General features: G+C 37.7%; 1 pseudogene; it reads left to right on the top strand.

Annotated features, from left to right (window-relative positions):
* The first annotated feature begins 15,566 nt into the window (after positions 1 to 15,566).
* LOC126010297 (uncharacterized) lies at positions 15,567 to 15,721 on the top strand (annotated as a pseudogene).
* The last annotated feature ends 5,653 nt before the right edge of the window (positions 15,722 to 21,374 follow it).

The raw sequence follows: 21,374 nt of genomic DNA, 5'->3' as shown, positions 1-21,374 counted from the left end.
CTTTCTTCTGTCATGGTATGTATTCTCCACTCTGAGAATTCACTGCAGATCTACTTGTGATGTGTACTTAGGATATCTCCACTCTCAAGAAATCAGGTTGTCTCTACCGCATGTCTGCCTCTCTCTCTGTTTCTGTGACTCTGTCTGTTTCTCTGTCCACCTGTCTGTCTGTCTGTCTGTCTGCCTCCCTACCCTTATTTTGTGAACAAACATATGACTTCACTATTTGTTTCTTTCTGAAATACTTTTTTGTGAGGTAAATAACAAACTTGGAATTTCTGGGTAAGGTGTGGGAACTCTCTCTCTTTTCTGCAAAGTACTGATTTTTGTTCTAGCCTGTATAGAAAGGGTTCCCCAAGAAATTGGGCAAATCAAATGCTACATATAACAAATGTGGTTTGGGTGTAGTTTTATGACTGTCTCATGGGGCCGGTGAGACATAAAGTCTGTGATGTGCAGGTGCTCATAGCAAAGTCCTGAACTTCCCTAGAACTTCCCTGGATGACTGAAGTGGGAAAGTGTGAAATGGTATACTACCTTCTCAAGGCTGCCACCACTTCACCTAGGGAACTCCACTTTGTTTTTTCTTTTAATAAATTCTTTGATCGAATCACTGTGAGATACACAGTTACAATGTTCATGATTGAGTTTCAGTTACACAATGTCCAACACCCTTTACCAGTGCACATTTCCTGCCCCCATGTTCCCAGTTTCTCTCCCATCCTCTCCCTCTCTCTTCCTTCTGCCTACCTCTGTAGCAGACATGTTTCTTTTCTCCCTTCTTCATCTCTCTCTCTCTCACTCTCTCTCTCTCATTTGTCATTTTAGACACTGTGGTATGCAATATTGTTAATGAAGGGGTATCATGCATATTACTTTATCTCTTTTCAGCACCCAGTTCTGTCTAGAGTGATCATTTCCAGCTATCATTGTCATAGTATCATTGTCATAGTTCTCTACCTTAACTTTACTCTCCCGCTGTTTGTGACAAGATTCCAACAATATATTGGTTTTCCTGGCTCTCATCTCTATTGTTTTGGATAGTATTACCATAGTATATTTTTTAAATATCCCACATATGAGTGCAATAATTCTATATCTATTTATCTTCCTCTGACTCATTTGACTCTGCAGATTACTCTACATATCTATCCATGTATAAACAAATTTCATGACTTCATTTTTTTAATAGCTGCATAGTAGTCCACTGTGTAAATGTTCCATAGTTTCTTTCTCTACTCATCTGTTCTTGGGCTCTTGGGAAACCCACTTCTGGTAGGAATTATCTTTCCCACCCACACCAAATCTTAGAGGAATGTTTAGTTCAGATATTAAATACCATCCAATTCTAAGTCTCCATTTCAACCAAATTCTTTACTATTTATAAAATGAAGCCTATGGTCACTTCCCTAAGTGGATAATTAAAGACATTTCTTATGTAGCTCTAATTAAGCCAGGTCAGATTTGCTACCTAGTCATTCAGTAAGTCTTTTTCTAAAAAAATTTTGGAAGGTTTTGGGTCATACCTAGAGCTGCTCAGGATTTACTCCTGGCTGTACACTTAGGAATCACTCCTGGTAGTGCTAAGGGGATCATATATGATGCTGGGCATCAAACCTGGCTTGACTACCTTCAAGACAAACACTACCCACAGTACCATAGTATCTACAGCCCCTAATCAGTCAGTCGTAAATTTAGGAAAGCATATTTGATTTTAGAGTTCTTTGAAGTTTATAATTGTAACTAAGTGATTAGCACTTGTCCTAATGGTATATTTTTTATATTAGAAATCTAAAGAGTGGGCCTAGAGAAATAGCACAGCGGCGTTTGCCTTGCAAGCAACCGATCCAGGACCAAAGGTGGTTGGTTTGAATCCCAGTGTCCCATATGGTCCCTGTGCCTGGCAAGAGCTATTTCTGAGCAGACAGCCAGGAGTAACCCCTGAGCACCACCGGGTGTGGCCCAAAAACCAAAAAAAAAAAAAAAAATCTAAAGAGTAAGTTATTTCTAGGAAAATATGATCTGATGTAAAACCACCCCATGTGCCATATTTCCAACCCTGGGTGAGTGGGTCTGAAGCAGTCACTGCATGAACTAATCCAAACCATGTTGAGGGTGAAACACATGTAGCCTGGCAATCTTTCACTTTGTATCAAGAGCAATCTTCCAGCCAGACTTTCATTTTTATTGAGTACAGAGATCACCTAGTTGGATTACTGAGGACAAAGTAAGGACAAATAGCTCAATTCCACCTAGTTTTACATATAAGTCAATCTCTGTTTTGTGGTAAAACCAAATTGTAAACAAACAGATACAAAGGAACTAGGGATGATCTTTGTTTTGGGTAAAAGAAGGTATAATGTAACAATATTATCTCAAATAATTGAATAAACCCTCAGAGTAAACTCAAGGTATTTAATATAAAGAAATCTAGCACCATAGCAAAGAAAGATCAAGGCATAAAAAAATGACAACAAAAAGGCAAAAAAAAAAAACCTGCAATAAATTCTGAGGGAAACTAAATTCATTTTATTTAGTGAGAAATAGTATAAAACTTTAGAAAAATTCCTGAGATAATAAAGAAAATATAACAATATAATAAGAGTAAGCAGAAAAGTAAGATATTTTACAGAATAGAAATATTATCTATATAAAAAGAAATGAGTACTTGATCTGGAAAATGAAGCAGAGAAAATATCCTGGAATATAAAAATAATGAGAAAAAATCATTCTGTATAAGATCATTTCATATCTCAAATGTGGGATATAAAGAAATATGGTAGAGGTTGTGGAGAGAAAGGAACTCTTATCCACTCACTGCTGGTAGGAATGCCGTCTAGTCCAACCTCTACGGAAAGATTCCTCCAAAAACTGGAAATTGAGCTCCCATTCGACACAGCTATTCCACTCCTAGGGATATACCCTAGGAACACAAGAATATAATACAAAAATCCCTTCCTCACACCTATGTTTATTGCAGCACTATTCAAAATAGCCCGGCTCTGGAAACAACCAAGATACCCTTCAACAGACGATGGCTAAAGAAACTGTGGTACATATACATAATGGGATATTATGCAGTCGTCAGGAGAGATGAAGTCATGAATTTTTTCCTATACATGGATGTACATGGAGACTATCATGCTGAGTGAAATAAGTCAGAGGGAGAGAGAGAGAGAGAGAGACACGCAGAATAGTCTCACTCATCTATGGGTTTTAAGAAAAATAAAAATCATTTTTGCACCAATCCTCAGAGACAATGAGAGGAGGTCTGGAACTTCCAGCTCACTTCATGAAGCTCACCACAAAGAGTGGTGAGTGCAGATATAGAAATAACTATACTGAGAACTGTGAATGAATGAGGGAACTGGAAAGCCTGTCTAGAGTACAGGTGGGGTTGGGGTAGGATGGAGGGAGATTTGGAACATTGGTGGTGGGAATGTTGTACTGGTGAAGTGGGGTGTTCTTTACATGACTGAAACCTAATCACAATCATATTTGTAATCAAGATGTTTAAATAAAGAAAAAAAGTTAAAAAAATAAAAATAAAACTCCACTCATGTTAAAAAAAAAAAAAGAAATATAGTAGAGAATAACAAATGACCAAAGGCAACAAAATTTGAGATCTGGTCTGTAAAACTGAGCTTACTGCAGAATCAAGACAAAAGGAAGTGTTAAGTTGTTGGGGAAACCTGAAACAACAGTGAAGGGTAGCTAAAATACTGATGGAGGGTGTGGTATTGGCACACTGTATGCATGAAGCCCTATCATTAATAAAAAACCTTTATTATAATAAATCATGATCCTTAAAGTGAAAAAATTAAAAAATATATGTTATTTTCAATTATAAAAGTATTTCTATTATAAAAGAATTAAGATTTTTATATGTTGACAGTGTTCAAATTAAATAACCCAATATAATATCAATGTAATAACAAAATATCATCAGAAAAAATGATATACATATGGAAATGCACAGAGAACAGTTCCATTCAAGAGATCCAACATCTTGTAGAAAAGAAAACAGGAGATAGCATAGTAAATGCTCAAAAGTCTAAGAGAAAATAATTTCCCAAACTGTTTTGTAGAAATGCATTAACATTAACAGACAAAGGTCCCACTCAGAGAATTAAGTGTCTAAACTCTGAACTGAGGTCCAAGAATTGGAAGAGCAGGGTGGGTAGGTGTTCTTGGAGAGCGAATGAATGTAGTAGTTTGGGTTATTGCATTTCCTGGGTTTAGTATTGTATTAGAACACTGAGTTAGTTAATGAGTCAAGACTTCTCTCTATATAATTGTGACTAAATATAGTTAATATTGGTAGTACAGAGTATGGCAAGTTTTTTTCTACAAGAAAAAAACACGGGGCCGGAGAGATAGCATGGAGGTAAGGCGTTTGCCTTTCATGCAGGAGGTCATCGGTTCGAATCCCGGCGCCCCATATGGTCCCCTGTGCCTGCCAGGAGCAATTTCTGAGCCTGGAGCCAGGAATAACCCCTGAGCACTGCCAGGTGTGACCCAAAAACCAAAACAAAACAAAACAAAAAAAAAAAAAAACAAAAAAAACCAGAATGGTAGACTCAGATTTAGATGCCATATATTAAGGTACTTTAAAGAACAGCTTTGAGTGCCTTTATGAACTCTAATCCTGTGAAAAGCAGGTTTTAATACAGCATATATATATAAATATATAAGTATGTATGTGAGGTTTCATTCACTTGTATGTGTATATAATCTTAGGCAATAATCTGGAAGGTTATTATCTTTGGATGGCAAAATGATAAACAGTATTATTTTCTTTCTTTTTTTTTTTTTTTTGGTTTTTGGGCCACACCCATTTGACTCTCAGGGGTTACTCCTGGCTATGTGCTCAGAAATCGCCCCTGGCTTGGGGGACCATATGGGACGCCGGGGGATCGAACCGCGGTCCTTCCTTGGCTAGCGCTTGCAAGGCAGACACCTTACCTCCAGCGCAGTATTATTTTCTTTCTTATAGTTTCCTATATTTTATTAAACCCATGCATATTTAATATATTACATTTTATTCTTATTACATATATTAAGGAATAAGGCTGCTTCCATTTTAGGAGTAAAAGGGACTTTTGTATTCAAAGTGTAAATTCTCATGACTAGAGACCATGCTAAAAGTGTGGCGAATGAACAGCATGTGGAGAAGTAGGATAACCCTCTAAGGTCATAGAGAGAAAAACTGGAGTAAGATAACCCTCTAAGGTCACAGAGGAAGAAAAACTGCAAAATGAAGAGGTTATAATGCCCTCAAAGTAAAACTAAAGATAAACTTTATTTCTTGATTTATAAAGATTTATCTGTGCATATTTCCTAACTTAACTGAAATATATATACACACATACACACACACATATATATATATGTATATATATACATATATATATATATATATAATCTTTCTTAAATTGAGGACATGTTGCCTAAGGGTTGATGCTATTTAAAACTCAGTATTTAAAAGGCAGAAGAGCCAATCAGAACTTAGAAAAAGTCAGACCTCAGCTATAAGAACAAGTGAAGTAGCTCAGAGTTTATAGGGGCATGGGGACATGACTTATATCAGAAGCTCTGTGGCTTTGTACTCCTAACTCATTACAGTTTGGGCACTTGCCATGAATGAGGCCTACCTAGTTCGATCTCGAGCATCCAATATTGTCTCCTGAGCTCCATCAGGAGTAATTCCTGAGTGCAATTAGTACTAACTCCCGAGCACTGACCAGTGTGGACTGAAAAACAAACAAAGGCAAAAACCAAAACACAAACTAAAGGGTTTGCGGTAATAGCACACAGGAAGTAGGACTTTTGCCGTGTATACAGCCAACCCGGGTTCAATCTTGGCATTCAACTGGACTCCTGAGCCTGCCAGAAGTAATTTATGAGCACAGGATTACCTTTGAGACCTGATAATGTGGCCTCAAATCCAAAAGAAACAAAACAAATCCCAACCCAAATGAGAGAGAGAGAGAGAGAGAGAGAGAGAGAGAGAGAGAGAGAGAGAGAGAGAGAGAGAGAGAGAGAGAGAGAGAGAGAGAAGACCAAACTGAAAAAGAAGCTCTGTGAGCGCAAAAAAAAAAATACATACACAGGAATGTTAGATACCTCACAGACAACCAGCCTTGGTTAGACACTTAGCACCCAGGATGGTTGCTTGAGACCCACCAGATTGATCCCTAAACACAGAACCAGGATTAAGTCCAAGACTCAGTCCAGTGTCATCCTGGCCCCTTCATCCTTCAATTAATATATAGTATTTATATGCTCAAGTCTCCTCTAAGAATGTTTCTATGACTATTGTCCCCATTTTCATTTGAAGATACATTTATTCTCAGTGATTTGTGAGGAAATCAATCTCAGGCATTTGGAACAAACCAATTAATAAAGTAGAATTGGTTTCTCTTAGACTTAAGAAAGCATGCAGATGATGAGAGTAGACTTTAATTTTTTATTTTATTTCCTATTCTTCTCTTCATTGTTTTTGATGTTATTGTTGCAATGACTGAGTGTTGTAAACATGCCTAATTTTGGATGATGTGTTCACATTTCATTTTGGGGCTCACCAGCATTATTATATCAGGCTGTGGTGCTCATGCACTTGGCTGAGGTGCTGTTGTGGACTGCAATCTCTTAGTTGTGGTATTTGTACACATGCTCACCAGGAATCATACCCTTTTGTTGTGCTGTCCACACACACCTGGTGATGGTGTGGTCAGAAGTTGTTTGTGACACTGAAGATCAGAGCTACCAGGCACCAGATATATGGTTCCTGGATCATGCTGGGAGTATGTGTCAACACTGGGAACTGAAATTTTGTACAAGTACTGGGCAGGTGCTTTAAGCCTCTGACCTCATCTCCTAAGTCCTAGAGAAACAAGGCAATCGGAGAACTGACCTATAGAAACAAAAGTTCTAAAATATGACTTCTTATAAAGAAGCCCTGAATGTCTATATTGATTAAATTGGTTAAAATCTTTAGTAGACTTCAGTTCACAAGTCCTGATCTGAAAAGGGAAAAATCTTGATTTCCAAGATAATCCAAACTTTGAGAATACCCAATATGAAATGCCTCTAGATTAATTTTATAACTGGTTTCTAATAGGAATGATAATACATTATCAGAAAATTTTACATCTAGGTTAAATTTCTCACCCAAATGTCATTGTTTAGAAAATTAAAGATAAATAATTCAAACTTCAAAACTTAGTTTTCTACAAAAATACTATTCAGAATTATATATATATTTTTTTCACAGAGAGTAACAAAAGCATGGGGAAAGTAGAAAGGCACAGAAAAGTCGATTTAAGAGATAATGTACTGCATTTAAAGAACTTGAATGCCATTACTTTTCATCACTTAACTTTTCAAAGAACACTTTAGCTTCCTTATTTGCATGTTTCATTGTTTTCCAGCCTTTAGACTGTATGCTTAAAATGCAAATGGAATAATATAAGAATAATGAGAAGTAATACTTGGAAACATTCTAAGAAAATGTTGAAAAAAAAATCAACTGGTTTCCATTTGATTAAAAAAAGGAGAGACTTAGGAGAGCAGTCAGACTGGATATAATTTTATCATAAGCTTTAACTAGAATTATAATTGCTATCTTTTTTCCTTTGTACTGTTGAAAATTAGTTAATATTTCTCTTTCATGACTCTCTTACTCTTTAGTCATTTCTCTTATTCTTCACATTAAGTGCCACTAATCAGTTATTCTCAATTCAATGAACACTTAGTAAGCTCTTATTAACTAGGCCTTGTCACATCTGCAATGTAAAATATTTTTTTTTCGACTAAGAATCAGGTTTGGCTAGTAAAAAACAGGAAAACATCTGTTAATCTTCTGCTCCATCTCTTTTGACATTTACTCTTCACTAAATGTGCTCAAAAACCAGACATCTTGGGTTCCAATCCCAGCTCTGCCATTTCCCAAAGATTACTTAAATTTTCTAAGACTCAGTTTTTCTTCGATAAACTGGAATCATGATACTGTTTTTCGAGTGGTTGTAATGACTGAAACAATTCACAAGAAAAGCATTTAGAAGTACCTTGGACCTGCTCTATCCTTTGGCTTGTGATATAACAAAGGAGGTAAAAATGACTAAACTATTTCAATTTGCCTGGGTCAAAAAAGCACAAGGGTTTTTCAGTTTGAAAAGGACAGTGTTGGACCAATTTAGATGAGTTGAGATTACTCTAGAGATAGACCTATATGTATTCAGTCATAATTCCCAAACAAATGAATCAACTTGCACTTTTAAGTACAAGGCTAGATGAAGGCACAGCATGGCAGTGTGTCAAGTTCTTTCAAAAATAAGAGAAAAAAGAACTTTCTATACAAAGGAATCTAAAGCAGAGGTAAGAAATAGCATAGCTTGCTTGTGGAAGCCTCTAAAGTCTGGCGTGGGAAGCTTGAGACTTGTATGAGAGGACACATGAGTTGAGTGTTGTCAGAACAGACTATTCAAGTCTTTGTCTATTATGCTCAGGACTGTGTCTTTGTTCAAATAATGGGAGGAGATATGAAGTATACTTTTCAAGCATCCGTTAAACCCTAGTTTTCCAATAAAGAGTTTGTGTGGCTATTTCAAGTAAATTTTAAAATGGATATTTCCCACCAGCTTTCATTTATTATTACATGAGCACACCACTTTCATTGTGCTAAACTCTTATACTTACTCTCTTTATATAGCATATTAAAAATACTTTTAGGTCTAGAGAGTGTGAACAGAAACTACCACACTTGCCTTGTATGTATGTAGCCTAGCCCTGTTCTTTTCCTGGCACAATGGCTCACTTATTTGCTCAAAGCCAGGAATAGTCCCTGAGGACTACTGACTATGGACCCCTATTCACCACCAAAAGTGCAAAGTAATTTGTTGCTTCTCAGTCAACTTGAGAACATCTTTGACTTTTCATTTTCCATTATCTGTCTCCACTAATCAGTGAACTGGTTTTGTTTTCTGAGTTAAATTTTCTTCCTCTATTTCCTACCTCAGGCCCTAGTCATTTTCTTCTAAATTTCAGAAACAATGTTACGTGGTCCATGCCTCTAGACCAGGGGTCCTCAAACTTTTTAAACAGGGGGCCAGTTCACTGTCCTTCAGACTGTTGGAGGGCCAGATTATAGTAAAAACAAAAATCATGAACAAATTTCTATGCACACTGCATATATCTTATTTAGAAGTGAAGAAACAAAATGGGAATAAATACAATATGTGGCCCGCGGGCCGTAGTTTGAAGACCCCTGCTAGACTCACTCTAGTTGTAAATATTTATCCTGTATATAGTGCCACAATAATTTTTGAATGCTGAGCTAGGAGTAATATCTGAGCCCCCTTGGTTTTCCCTCCAGTCCCCCCCACTTAATGGTTAATGTCCTGTGGTAGCTTATACATGGAGAAAACTTAGTCATTCACAGTACTTAAACTTGTAGATCATCTTACCTGGCATCACCCCAGCTCTCTAAGTAGACAGTTCACAAGTCCTGATCTGAAAAGGGAAAAATCTTGATTTCCAAGATAGTCCAAACTTGAAGAATACCCAATATGAAATGCCTTGGGATTAATTTTATAACCGGTTTCTAATAGGAATGATAATAAATTATCAGAGAATTTTACATCTAGATTAAATTTCTCACCCAAATGGCATTGTTTAGAAAATTAAAGATAAATAATTCAAACTTCAAAACTTAGTTTTCTACAAAAATACTATTCAGAATTATATATATATAATTCTGTGTTTGTTACTCTCTGTGAAAAAAAAACCATATATATATATATATATATATATATATATAGTTTTTTTTTTTTCACAGAGAGTAACAAAAGCATGGGGAAAGTAGAAAGGCACAGAAAAATTTCTTGGGCACAAAGATTCTGTTTCTTAAGTATGTGTGAGCATATCGATAATTCCCTATAATACTTATCACCTAGAGTTAACAATATATAATATTTATATATTCAAAATACTTTCTCTTGCATAATTCTATGAAGACATTTTTCTTACTTAAGTCTGATTGATACACAGGAAAACTGAATTTCCTTGCCTCACCCTCACATTTCAGAGAGGTCATCTGACAAGTTTAGGCCAACAGATTATGAATTGCCTTGACACCTTTTCCTGATAGCCAGGAAGGAGGATATGTGTCTAAATAATGTAGTTCTAGGATATAGAATTTCCTTGAAAATATGTAAAGGTGTTGTATTAAATAATTAAGGGGGTTCAGCAACCCCATGAACCGGCGAGTTTCAGGCCCAGGTGAAACGCGAAATCACTCACTCACAGGCAGGCTTCAGGAAGAATCATCTTTATTTATGCCCTAGCCACCACATGTGTGTGGCCTATCTCATAACCTTTCAAGCATACAGCCATTCTAGGTTTGCCCTGCGTCTTATTCTCTTTCAGCCATCTCCCTTAGAGAGCCCACCAGGGCCAAAAGGCAAAAGCCCCCTAATCCCTTGGCTTCCGGGTTTATCTACCTATTCCAAGACCCCTCCCCGGAATGGGCCGGGCTTTGCAGGTAAAGTCACACCTATTATCCGGTTCCCAAGACCCCTCCCAGAAATGGGTGGGTCTCAGATAAGTACCCTACATAAAGGGAATTTTCTGTTTTAGTATGTCCTTAGAATCACAGAGGTCCTAAGTAATTACCTTTAGCCATTTCTCAAGTAATTTCTTTTCATTTAGGGGATGTTGATGAATTGTAGGACCAAACCTAGCTAGTATTACTAGCTTAACCACGATTCTCTGCTCAGGATCACTCCTGGCAAGACTCAAGAGACCATATATGGTGCCAGGATTGAATCTGTGTAGACTGCATGCAAGACAATGTCTCTTTACCATATTTTCTCCCCGTACTCAAATCAGTTTCGCTCTCTCCCTTTCTCTCTCTCTCTCTCTCTCTCTCTCTCTCTCTCTCTCTCTCTCTCTCTCTCTCTCTCTCTCTCTCTCTCTCTCTCTCTCTGAAGCAAGATAGACTTCTTTTGACAAAACTTGCTTAGAAAGATGTGAGGAGAAAGAAAGAGAGATTGTATGTGTTCAAGAGAGAAAATAGTTTTTTCCAGAGTGAAAACAAAATAGAAACAAGCAAGTGAGTTACATGCTCAAGGGAGAGCCTGGGCTTGAAGAACAAGTCCTCAAATCAATTTCTCAAATCAAGTTGGGTGATCTTTCCCTCCATACTTAAGGGCTATTACAAAAAATATAAATCAGGTGGAGGGACATATAGACTAATGTCCCAGTCTGCTTTGATTGTGACATCCTCCAGTGTCTGCAGGCTATTCCAACTCTCAGCTATCTTTCATCTCTGTCTGGCTTTTTCCTTGATGGCCAATTGAAGTCTTTACCAAGATAGGTTTCCCTGAAAGAGGTATTATTTATCACTATGTTTTCAGGGTAACACCAGCCTGCACAATGACCCAATGGAAAAACTGGAATGTGTCCGAAAGATAGTCCAGCTGGTCCAGTGTCACCTTTATGGTTACCTCTTCCTTCTCTTTCTTTGTATGTGGAGGAGATGGGGATGAAGTTTGTAATTTTTCCAAAGAAAAGCATACCTCTAAAAAGAGGAAGCAAGGATGAGAAAGAAAGAACACAAAGCTCTTAGTGAGTTGTGGTTCAAAGGCAGTAAATAAACTTTTCCAATTACATAGATTTTTATTATTAACCCTAGATTAAATCATACACAAGAGTACAGTGTCTTCTTCCTATCCTTTCACCAAGTTCTGTAGAAACTTTAGTTTTGTATAACCTAATATTGCTAAAGTTTTATTTACATAAAAGGCAGTATAATAAAGTGGAATACTTATTCAATTTATTACAATATCACAATTTACTACTATTGGGAAAAAAATAAGAAAGGATGAAAATATGTTCCGTGGGGGAATTTTTTTAATTACTAAAATAAAAGATACCCATAGATTCACAAAAAGTTCTATAAAACAAATGGGAAAAATGTTACACTGAAGATACAGATAATTTGGGAATCTGCAGCCATCTGGTTACGGTCAAAATAGCTGCTTCTGATGTCCTTAGATGGTACAAATTACTGGCAGACCTCAAAAACCAAAACAGAAATCCATTTTGAGATCAAATTTCTTTTGCCTTCAATACATGTTTACAAAGAAATCAAGATTAGAGAAGACAGAGGAAGAAGTAAAGTGTGGAGAGAACATTATCAGCAAAGCATTACTTAAATTGACCAATGATTAATATGAGAGGAATCTGAATGAGAAGACATTTTTAGTTCAGCACATTTAATTGGCCTTTTCATTTTATCCTAGCTCTTAGCATTCAAGCACCTCAGAAGACTTGGTGTTCTCTTAGATGTGTGCTAAGAGCAGCAACCAAGTGTTGTGATTTACAAAGTTCTTCATATTTAAGTTTAAGATAAAGTGTTTTGGCCAATCTCACAACCAGTGTCAACCTCCCTTCACCAATGTTCTCAGAGTTTATTCCATGCGAGCACCCTTGTTCTCCAGCCTACCAGCATAACAGGTCCATTTTAAGTTTTGATTCTTAAAGTTTGGGTCTCATGATTTCCTTATTGTTGACTTTGGCTTGGATATTGAATTTTGTCCTTTCTGAACAATGCCAAATACACTTGAGACCTCTTGGCTCATGTCCCCCATCTTTCATATTTGTGTTTCTCCTCTTCCACTCAATTTCTTTCCTAGATTTCTTTTTAGATAACTGACATTTAAACCATTGTATTTTATGCAGATATTCTAAATACCACATATAAATTATAGCATTTTATATCTGTACTTCTTTTTTAATTTAATTTAATTTTAAATAATAACCTATTTAAGCATCATGGTTACAGACATGGGTTTCAAACATAAAATGCGCACCCCTTCACCAGTGCAACTTTCCCACCACCAGTGTCCCCCCCCCCACCTCCACCATATCCTGCCTGTCTTTGGGACAGTCATTCTATTTCTCTCACTCACTATCACTGTCATAATAGTTGTTGGTGAGTTATTTCTCTAACTGTACTTGCCACTCTTTGTAGTAAGCTTTGTATTATGAACTGGTCCTTTCTGCCCTCATCTCTATTGACTCTGGGTCTTATTACTATATTATCTTTTATTTTTTCTTAAATCCCACAGTTAAGTAAAATTTTTCTGTGTATATTTTTCTCCCTCTGATTTATTTTGCTCAACATAATAGTTTCCAAATATATTCATGTAAAGGCATATTTTATGACTTCGTTTTTTTCTCACAGCTGCATAGTGTTTCATTGTGTGTTTGTACTGCAGTTTCTTTAGCCACTCATCTGGGTTGTTTCCAGTTTTGGACATTTGTAAAAAGTGCTACTATGGCTCTTTCCTTCCTGGAGGCCGGGCGGTTCTGCCAGCATAGGGTTTGGCAGCCCTGTGCCATGGCAAAGGCCTCTTTAACCAGACCTAGGAAGGGGTGCGGGACATGGGTCACGCCAGCACCTCTCTACCTCCTTCCTCCAGAACTCCAGGGCTTCCCCTGGGCCACAGGCCTGGGCAAGCCAGCGAGGTGGGAATAGCAGCACAATAGGTTCTGGCTTCAGGAAGTCCCAAGGAAGTTTCCTTACTAAATCTGTCCATTGTGACAGCGCGGTACATATTGACAAATATTTGGATATCATTGTGTTTGATCTGTTCGTCATAATCTGAAAACCGCACAGGAGCTCGTTTTATTCCTTTACTCCCTCACTCCCACCTCCTATTACTCCACATTTAACCATTTTTCTGTACTAATGATTTTTGTTTTGGCCAAGGTGGATTACATATCTTTCACAGTAATTTTTTGGGTGAAGTCTGAAGCTTCAGCAGGCAACACATGGACGGCATGGCTCTACGCTGTAGGCTTTTTGGCCAAGCTAAGAGGAAAATGCAGCCTCGGCTGCCTCCCCACAGCCTTCTCTCTCCGTCCTCCCAATCCCCAGGGTTATTCCTGGACACCTGCTCAGGGTTCTGGCTAGAAGCAATTTAAAGGAGATCCCAGGCTTCCTGGTTCCTGCAAGGGGCTGGGAGGGAATGGTGAAATTCAGACATTTTTTACTTCTCCCACCCCCCATTCAGACTTCCAGCAATTAGGAAGCAAACGCCTCTCCGGGAGTCGGAAGAAGCTTCAGCAGGCAACACGGGGAGGACATGGCTCCATGTGCTCTTCACTTGTCCAAACCACAGACCAAAGTGGTGTCTCGGAAACAACACCCTCCCTATTGACTATTTCTAAAACATAAAAGGGACACGTGTATCTCCTTTGTATATCTCAGATGTATTCTCTTAACATCTATAACTCTTTCCGAACATCCTCATACAGTCCATGTCTACAGGTCTACATTGAACTGAAAGGTGAAAAATATAGTATAACTGTTGTTCCTGAAAAAAACAGAGATCATGAATTTGAGTGAACAGTTGCATATTTTGCCATGGTGTCTATTGATCAAGAATATAGACTTCTGTAATCTGTAGAACTAGCTGTACTTAATTCAGGGGTAAATTTTGTCAAAAATATTCAAAAGGAATTTCTCCAAGACAATTAAAAAATTATTACTTCATTAAAGAAAAATATTTTAATATACAAATTAGTATTCTATGCTGTTCTACCTCTTTTTGTTTTTCCTCAAATCATACAGAACTGGCATTTCCCCTCATTTTCCAAGACAATTATTTTATATCCCACAGTTAATGCTATTAATTAATAATTTATCATGGGACCCATTCCCAGTAGTATTCAGAGACCATCAGAGCCACAACCAGCGGTGCTCTTGACCTTCATAGTGTTAGAAATCAAACCCAGTCCCTTGTTACATGCCAGGAGTGTATTCTACCTTTGAGCCATAACCTTGCCCCTAATAATCAGATTTTAAGTAGTGTTTAACAAAAATTTATGTAAGTCATAGTTGCAGTTAAGATGCTTGTGCTAAGGTTACAGAATGTGTCCATAAGCAGGAATGAAGGTGAGAAACCTCAAGGAGAGTCAAGGATTTGACTTAGGTTCATAAGAAAGAGGAGCGAATGTGGAGCCCTATGTTCTGAACAAGGAGGGAAACCATTTTGTAAAGGACTACATGTTGTAAACCTCTTAGGCTTCTCTTTCTCAAGCCTAAATTTCCATTAACAATGCGACAAGATACCTGGCTATAACAGGTAGCCTGTCTGGAAAGGACATAAGGGAGAGTAGGAAGGTACCCTAGACAATCATTTTAAAGATTATGATAAGTTAGAAGGGTCCTATACTTATTCCCTTTCTATATAACCTGGCTTGCGTTCTTGGTAGGGATTATCTTCTCTGAGAGATGGCCCTGAACAGTCAGTATGGAACTTGTGGCTGAGAAAATAAAGTTTTGTTTTGCTTTAAAAATTTATGGGCCCGGAGAGATAGCACAGCGATGTTTGCCTTGCAAGCAGCCGATCCAGGACCAAAGGTGGTTGGTTCGAATCCCGGTGTCCCATATGTTCCCCCGTGCCTGCCAGGAGCTATTTCTGAGCAGACAGCCAGGAGTAACCCCTGAGCACCGCTGGGTGTGGCCCAAAAACCAGAAAAAAAATTACTTTATTATACTTACCTGGCAGGGTGATACCATGGTTTCCCCAGGGCAAACAAGGCTCACCCATTGCACTCCGGGTGTGCTGACCCCTGCGATTTCCCCAAAAGTGGGAAACTTGACTGAGTAATTTGTGGTAGTGGGGGGCTGTGTGTGCGCTCTCCCCTGAAATAAAAAGAAAAAAATTTACTTTATTACCAGTGAAAACATTTTTCGTCAGTGAAAATTTTCTTTTACACCTGGCTATGTTCACAGCTTACTCTTGGCTTTGCATTCAGGGATTACTCCTAGCAGTGCTCAGGCCACCCACAAGATGCCAGAAATAGAGCCTAGGTTGCCTGCTTGCAAGGCAAGCACCCTATTCGTGGTACTATTTCTCAAGCCCTTGAAAACATTTCAACAAAACATTTGAGTATATATTTGTGAATGTGTGTTTTCATCCTTGAGATCAGAATCTATACCCAGGAATGATAGAACTGATCATCCAAGTCATTTGTTTTGAAGTTACATCCTTTAAAGGATCTATTCATTTTGAGGGGCATGATAGTCTTCTTTAGGCTTTTCAATTACAGTGAATGAACACACCTTGATGGGGTAGACCGTTGGAGTATGAGCCCTTAAAATGACTTAATGACCTTGTTCCTGACTGGCTTGTATGTAATCTAAAGGTGGGCTCTTGCTGCCGTGTGACTGGTAGAACCAGTTATATTTCATACAGAGTGACTTTGTTCATCTAAAATCAGAAATGAAGTCTTTGTCTAGGCTAATTAGGTAGGTAAAAGGGCAAAGCAAACAAAACTGATTTGGAGCTGACTTGATTGGGTGGTTTCTGAACAACACTGACTACTTTTGATAACTGAAACATGCACTTAATCCCTAAATCTGACTCTCTGCACTAGTTTTCATTTCTTCCTTCCTAGGTTTGATACCACGTGCATCAAATCAATCACTTTCTTTTTTCCACTCATCATACTGTTAGTACCTGTAAGTTTGATTTGCTGAAGGAGGATTTAGCTAATGAATACTGTAAAGAATGTGGTGAGAGGCTGAGTAATCCATAAACAGTAAGAAGCTCCAGGCAACTGAGTGTTAACAACAATGATCTTTTCTTATCATTATATTTATGGCACAATCCAGAATGGTAAATGGGGCAAGGACTCTGAAGGTACAGGGACCTCGATGTGAATCTTACTGCCACCACAGACAGGCTGAAGGATTTTAGGCAACTAGTTAATTTCTCCTGGCCCAAACATCTCCATCCACTAAAAGGAAACTGAAATATTTTTCTCAGAGGATTGTAAGAATAAACTGATATTCTGTGTATTATATTCCTAGTGTAGTGCATGACATACACTTAAGCACCTAATCAATGTTTGTTATACTTACTATCAATGAAAAGCTTATATGTCCTTTTCTTTCTTTCAAACATTATTTCAGTGAACATTGTGATAGCCCACAATGCCCTCTATGACCTTTGGGATGAAAACAGCTTGGTGCTTCAGAGCAGCCCTTTCTTCTCAGCTCTATTTTGTTCTTGATATAGCTGTTCTATTCACACACCTTGCAATCTGTGAAGTTAAAATTAACCTATTTGCCAACCTGCGTCTCAGTGAGAAACTGAAAAATTACACCTTCTCTACGCACTAGACAGTGTTTTCTAGTGCATCTTTGATGAAGAATATGTTAAAGAAAAAGATGACTTAAAGGGAAAAGACTGAGTTCTATCTGCACTTAGTTTATTTCCTTGGAAGAGTCATCTGCAAATGTCAAAAGCTGGATTGAGAGAACAGGATGTGACATGGAAGTCAGTCGCTCGGTTGTGTCTCTACACACGTTTTGAAATGGGAATCAAAGTGTGCCAGTTTAACTGTCAGATTTGGGCATATGGAACAATCTAAGGAATCTGATTTCCAGTAACAAGTTTAGAAATTTATTTGAGAGAGACAGAGACAGAGAGAGAAAGAGAAATACTCACTGTATACAGTCAACAGTTCTGAGGAGTCCACTTCTTCATTCCTGAATTGACTTCAGGAAGAAGTGGTGAGCAGATCTGGGCATTGCCATCCTTTGATCTTAGTTGCACATATTACTCTGGTTCTTCTGCCTCCCTATTACTTCAGAGTTTGGAGTAGCCAAGATGGATTTGTTTGCTTTGATCTTGTCCTGGAGGGCAGCTGAGTGTTGTTGACTCAAACAGTCTGGATCATTGCCCCTGGCTGCACATATATTCACTTGTACTTCTCCTCTTTGGTGGGCCATTGCAAATTAATCCTCATTTTTCTAGGATTTATATATATCCTTTTTCTTCTCTAAATTATCTCCAGTAATTCTTAGAAACTCTGGAGTTCCACTTTCCCAATACTAGAAAGATTGGAGATCCATCTCAAACTGGGAGGTGGAAGTGTGGCCATCTCAGCTTAGTCTATAGTTATAAGCTACCAAAATGAATTAAATCAGCAATAGCCACTTCCTGCCTGGCAGAGTGAAACCAAAATCCATAAAGTGGGTAGACTGATGGTACAGGGCCTCCACTTTTTTGAAAGTTTATATTATTACACTTTGCTTTTATGAAAGACCTACATGAGGACTTGTCTTCTCTGAAGAGGATTTTTACTTGTATGATTTAAGAAAAAAAACTATAAATGATGCTCAGTACTGGGAGATATCTGAGATAACTCAAAGGAGTCGACACATACTTTGCATTGTGGAAGTCCCTGTGTTTCGTCCTCCAGTATTATGTGGTCCCGTGAGTACTGCTAGAAGCAACTCTGAGTAATTGTCAAGGTGCTGCTTCTGAGCACTGAGTGTGGTGTGGCCCCTAGCAAACCAAATAACAACCAGTGTGTGTTGTTTCCTAACCACTCTAGAGGCATTAGATAATCTAATTTGTCTTTGTGACACATTGTGAGTGGCAACAAGCTTCTTCCCTAGAACTATTTTATGCAAACTCTGTGCAACGTAGCATTACTGCTTTTATTAGTTTAGGTTTATTTTAGGGTTTATGCGTGATTTTTGAGTCTAGGGTGATCAATTTTGTGCATGTAAATTAACATAATTGCTTCTTCACTTAATTGCCCTTTTGACTTACAACTGGTTTTATAGGAGCACTCTACTTTTGAATAGTTCCATACGCCTATATTTATCTCTACAATTTTGAGAATAGGGACTCATTTTTTAAGATCTGGAGATGCCTTGGTTTTTAGAAGGTCTTTGTCAATATTTGTCTGGGAATAGAATTAAGGAACGCTTCCACATATATGCATTTAATCTTCTTGGGGTGACATATGCAGCAGTGCTCAGGGTTTAGTTCTGAGTCTTCTCAGGAATTATACCTAATGGGGCTCAGAGGACCATGTGTTAGGAACTGAACTTGGTTGACTGCCTGCAAGACAAGCACTTACTTACTATACTATCTCTGACTCCTATTTATTTAATCTTAGAAATAATCCTGTACTGCTATTATTCTTATTTTACCAGTGATAAGTCTGAAACAGAGTTATTAGTTTCCTGTTCAAGGTCCCCTCTGATCTATGGAGTATTTCATTCTAATTGGAATTTCAGTCCAATTCATCTATCTCCAAAGCTCCAATTCTTAGCCCCATGTTCTTGTATTCTCCACTAACAGCATTAATTTTTTTTATTTTCTGGCTTTAACACCTAAATATTGTTATTGAAACTGCAGTCTCTAGCAAAGCTCTCTGTGCTTCCATCATCAGCTACTTCTGGGAATTCTGAATTTGATAAGTGTAGACAAGTGGGTTAATGGTATAATATGTTATATCTACAAAATTCTTTACTCCTTTTCAAGTGACCTTTCCATATTGTCTTGCTGCTGGCTCTCTATTATAATGGTTCTCTCTCTCCAAAAGACTACATTATTTAAAGTACTCAGAAAGGGGAAACCATATAGTGTTTCTTATTGAAGAAGTGATAATTTTCTGCCAATGTAAAAAATTGTTTTGTGGCTTGCTCAGATTTTGAGCACCTGCTGTTGTCTTCTAGTATCTGTTAATAACTTCCCACTCCTATCCCCATTCTCATAGTTAACACAAGAATAAAAAGTGGGAAGTGTGTTTGTTTGTCTTGCATATGGCTGACCTGGTATTCCTGATGCCTGGCATCCTATATCGTCCCCTGAGCCTGCTGGGAGTAATTTCTGAGTGCAGAGCCAAGAGTAATCCCTGAGTGCTATCAGGTATGGTCAAAACAAACAAACAAACAAACAAGAATTAAAAACCCAAATATCCTTTTGTTTTATTCTCAGGCCCTATGGAGGGTGGTAATTCTATGCTAGAAATTAGAACTATCCCAACAGGACACCATGTGCCCTAGAGAGTGGGCAAGCTGGCAGACTGGCTGGTCAATGTCTAATTTTCCACCAAGATATTTTTCACTATCTCCACTTTATAATTAGTTTTATAAACTTAAGGCTTCTTATTTTAAGCTTTCACTTCTATTTGCAAGTGCAGCTTGAGCAAAACACCTTAAACCAGTATCAGCTAAAAGGCTGATATATAGGGGCTACTTGAAAGTCAGAAAAGAAGACACCCGAGAATTGAAAGCTGCTTAAGTTGCTACAGAAATTGGTTGGGTAATCCAGAGAAACATAATTTGTCAAAGATTTACTTTCTGGATATCTTATATTCTCTAGCAGCATAGACCCTCACATTTATGTTTGTTGAGAATATAATTAAATTAAGAGAAAATTTATGTTCTTTGCAGTATTTGAGTATCATCTAGGACTTGTTTACTTTATGTAATACATTAAACACAGTTTAAAAAATTAATAATTAGACATTGCAAATAGGAGGCAATTGGTAACAGTCTGTTTGAACTCTAGCTTCTGGAACTTTAAGAGTTTTAAATCTACCTTCCTCATCATGATTTAACATTCACTGCACTGGGGAAATGGTTAGCATAAGGAATCCTGTAAATAAATACCTTTGACTTTTCTCTAGGTTGTTAATCAGCCTATCTAAAACCAAATATTGGTTGCTTTCTCTGAGGGAAGGGGAGGAGAGAATTACCCATCCTGAATTGTTTGCTTGGTACCTCCTTTAGCATGCTCAGCTGTGTTGTTTAAGAAATACTTATTACAGGGCCCGGAGAGATAGCACAGCGGTGTTTGCCTTGCAAGCAGCCGATCCAGGACCAAAGGTGGTTGGTTCGAATCCCGGTGTCCCATATGGTCCCCTGAGCCTGCCAGGAGCTATTTCTGAGCAGACAGCCAGGAGTAACCCCTGAGCACCGCCGGGTGTGGCCCAAAAACCAAAAAAAAAAAAAAAAAAAAAAGAAATACTTATTACATATAAAGATTATACATCTGTCTTTCTAATTCACTCCCTTCATTTGTTCATGTACTTTGATATTTGGAAAGGATTTCTGGGATAGAGTGGTCAAAATATTTTGATCAGAGATATTAGGATATTAATAAGGATCATACAGGTATTTATGTCTTCTAATTCCTAGAACAATGCTATTTTTGGGAAATGCATAGAATTTTTCCAAGAAACATTTATTATATATCAAAGTAAAATCTATATTAATTCTCCATCTATTTCTCTTAACTTTTAAGGCAAAGCTGAGAGGAATTCATTTTTTTCTGATGTCTAAGTCTCTGCTAAATTCAGAGGACATTTGAACTGGGCTAGTAGTACCTTTGTTTTATGAGAGGGTAGCATTGGTAGTGAAATTAACTCAGTGATTGTCACAAATTCCAGTAAAATCCAAAATTCTGTCCAGAGGAAAGTCTGATACTTAGTTCAAACTGTTATTTCCATCTACAGAAACTAAGTAGAGATGGAAACCAGAAAAAAATAAG

This window comes from Suncus etruscus, chromosome 5 (assembly GCF_024139225.1).
Source record: "Suncus etruscus isolate mSunEtr1 chromosome 5, mSunEtr1.pri.cur, whole genome shotgun sequence".
NCBI lineage: Eukaryota > Metazoa > Chordata > Mammalia > Eulipotyphla > Soricidae > Suncus > Suncus etruscus.
This window is presented reverse-complemented; position numbering and strand designations above follow the sequence as displayed.